The following is a 3,933-nucleotide window of genomic DNA, read 5'->3' on the forward strand; positions in this document are numbered from 1 at the left end:
TTCCTAGTTTTCGTAACAAGACGGGCTCCAGTGTTCTGAACTCTCTGTAACCTTTCAATTTGACACTTGTTAACGCCGAAGAGTAGACTATTTGCGTAGTCAAGTCTGGAAGTTACAAGGGAATTAACCAGAGTTTTACAAGCATCCGTAGAGATGAAATGTCGGATTCGCCAATGTTGCACAGATGGTAATTACACGATTTTACGATAGACGCAACTTGTTTTTCCATGGTAAGACGGCTGTCAAAATAAACACCAAGATTACGTACCGATGTGACACTATTGATGACATTTTCACCTACTTTAAGTTGGAAAACAGGCATGTTCTTCGACTGATGTTTCGATGAAAAGACGATCAGTTCCGTTTTATCCTGGTTTAGTTTCAACAGATTGTTTGTCATCCAAATGCCAATTTCTTCCAAACACAATTCAAGTCTTTTAACGTAGTTGTTCCAGTCATCGAGCGGTTTGATTGTCATGTAGACCTGTGTGTCATCTGCATAGCAGTGAAATTTGAAACCGTGACGACGGCATATATTTCCAATTGGTCTCGAAAAAAGACAATACAGTTTTGGTCCGAGAACTGAACCCTGCGGAACTCCGAATGGCAGATGACTGGCGTTTGATCTATCCGACTCTATAACGACTCGCTGGTTCCTGTTGGTAAGATAAGAACGAATCCAATTTAATGCTTTTCCAGTTATCCCGTACGAATGTTCGAGCCGTTGAAACAATATTGAATGATCGATCACATCTGCTGAAAGATCAAGTAATACCAACACCATTGATAATTGTCCATCTAGTGCTTCCACGATATCATGGTTAACACGAAGCAGGGCTGTCTCAGTTGAATGATGTGGCCTATACGCTGATTGTAAAGGATCAGAAAGCCTGTAGTTGTCAAGATGCTGATCAAGACGTTTATCCACTACTTTTTCCGACAATTTTGAGATGAAAGGAAGATTAGAGACTGGTCTATAATTCCGAAACAATTCCTTATCAAGTCCAGGTTTTTTTAACAAAGGTCTTACTAGCGCCTCTTTAAATGTTGAAGGCACTACTGATTGTTCAAGCGAAGTGTTAATGATGTTACCGAGAAATGGAACCACAGCATCCATATTTTGTTTCAAAATATGCGTCGGCAGAGGGTCAAGCTCGCATGACTTGTTCGGTGACTTGCTGATGATTTTAAAAACTTCATCGTTAGTTGTGCGTTTGAAACAAACCAAAGGCTCACCATTAAACGGAGTGTCTTCAGCCAAATCATATGTTTTCAACTGCTCGCTCAGTATCGGAAGGAAGTGACAATACCCTAAACGCTTAAATAATGATCCCTTCTACCAAATATTTTGATGGAGATGCAACGACATCAAAAGTGGCCTATTGTCACATAGAAATAGTTGTGATATTCATATTGATACAAATTTTGATTTTGTCAACTCAAATTATATAAAAAATATTTTGTTTTGAAAATTTGAACTCGAAAATAAAATATCTTTTTTTGCCCAATTTTCCCATAAATATTGATAGTAAAGTTTTCTTTACTTTTGCTTATATCGAGGCAAGTTTCTGTTTCTCAGAATCAAACATAATTTGCTGGAGAATATTTTGGATCGTATGTTTCTGCCAAAGTTATGCCGGTCTGCAGAATCATTCCCAGCGAATCAATTTTACGGCGGAAAAATATTCACTAATTAAGATGTCATTTTGATAGTTTGATTTTCCTATCAGTAAAATTGGTACCATTTATTATTATTATTTAAAATTACTCTCCTTATTTAATTTGAAAACATAAAAAGAAATGCTTTGTAATATCAAAAGTATCTTTGAAGATTTTCATAACAGATAGGATATAATCGATCATATTTAATTATATCCGAAGTTGAAATCCAGTCAGTCGTTGTATTATCTATAGATATGCATGCAAATACTTCTTTTCTTTTGGCATGTTGTCTAGACAAGGCAAATCAGAAATTCATGCGACTGTCGTACAAGTGAGAGATTTAGCTATCTAATTATTTAGTATCAAATAAAGAGTTCAGGTAAACAATTATTAAAAATCTTGCAAAAAATTCAAAATACACTCTTGATTTTTTTTGACGTACGGAACTCTGTTCTTGATTTAAATTCATCTTGAACGATATATAAGACCATAACACGATAAGCTATATAACATAAAGACCTACACATAAAAATAGCCGCTTTCTCACTGTTATTAACATGTTTGTATATGTCGTTATTTACTAGATTCTATAGTTTTTTAACAAATGATTTTTTGTCGCTTTCTGCATTTCCTATATTGTGATAAAACAGTTATCTTCGTCATGTTCCATATTCACCTTGCACTTTTTGTTGTCAATTCAGCTTGAACTTTTAAAATGTCAATGACTATTTGTTCTCCTAAATTACTGCAATTCTAGTCATTTTAATGACGCGTAATTATGTTTTTAAGCTGGCACGCCTATTTAAATGCCATACATAATTACTTGTATAAGAAGCCTACATCTAACATTTAATTTGAAGTGGGAATCTAGATAACACAATTTCGTGTCCGATTAATTAGACAATTTTCATAATTGTGTTCACGATATGCAAATACATGTATTCTTTTTTTTGAGGATGAGGACAAGACAATGCCGTCATTTACCATGCATAACGTTACTACCTATTACCTTATTGAACTGGCGGTACAAAATACAGTTTTAAAAGAGAGGCGAAAGATACCAGAGGGACATTTATGTCTAAAAAAAATCAACGTTATGGTTAAAAAAGAAAAAACGAAAGAAAAAACAAAACAAAACATAGAAAACTAAAGAGTAAGCAACACGTACCTCACCTAAAACTTGGGAGTTGTAACGTGCTTTGAGATGGTAAACAGATTTTGCGCCACTGGTTGCACCCGTCGTGATGTCCTTGTTAGTACGCACCCAGTAATAAGTCTGTAAGCATAAAATTACTGTAATGGTATCATTTGCTATTATATTATTTACTGACTTATTTCTCTGTCTTTTGTGTTCTTGTTGGTTTTTGTTGTTGTTTCCCCCCTTCTTTTATCCTTTCATGTAATGTTTGGGCGGTATTCATAACAGTGTCATATAACCGGATTCAATCCACCATTTATTTCTTTCTTAAAATGTCCTCTACCAAGTCAGGAATATGGGAGATGTTATCAAATAGTCCGTTTCTATGTATGTTGGGGTTGTTTTTGATGCAGTGTTTCTATTATTCCGTAGTTTTCCTCTAATAGTTGATGTGATATCCTCGGTTTCAGTTTGTTACCCGGATTTTGTTTTTGATGAATAGCGAAAGAATTTAAACAAAACCTGAAATGAGGTCTGAGTATTCTATGTGTGATTAATTAAAAAGGATATTCTTCACCATTTCATTTGCATAGAAAATAAAATAAATAACTCTTGTCATAATTTGTGTAAAATGTTATTGAACAATTAATGTTAATTGTGCTTTTCTAACGAATGTTATAATGTTTCACTGTTGTTCGTGTTCATTAACTATTAAGAAGTCATCAAATATATCAGTTTTTTTTTTACAATAGACCCCTCAATAACATTCAAATGAAAACCATTAAAAGGTAACATGAAGTTCAAATTGAAATAGGATTGAGGTTTGAACGATGATGAGGAAATCCTGGACGCACGTAAATTAAAATTTCATTAAGTACTTATTATTCCCGTTTTGAAATTCCTTAATTGTGAAAAATTATTAAATCCGCTATATGCGTCCTGATCTAAACCTTATTCACAATGAACTTTAAAAGCGTAAATAATATGTTGTCGGCCCTGAAATATTGCTATTTCAAATGAATAATAATTGCCCTTTTAAAACAAAATGTCAAATTACTGATGATAATTTCTAAAATGTAATTTAAAAGTAATTAAGATAATCGTACTTCCTGTTTCGTGTATATTCAATAATA

The sequence above is a fragment of the Mytilus edulis genome, chromosome 11 (genome assembly GCF_963676685.1).
Source record: "Mytilus edulis chromosome 11, xbMytEdul2.2, whole genome shotgun sequence".
In the NCBI taxonomy this organism is placed as follows: Eukaryota; Metazoa; Mollusca; class Bivalvia; order Mytilida; family Mytilidae; genus Mytilus; species Mytilus edulis.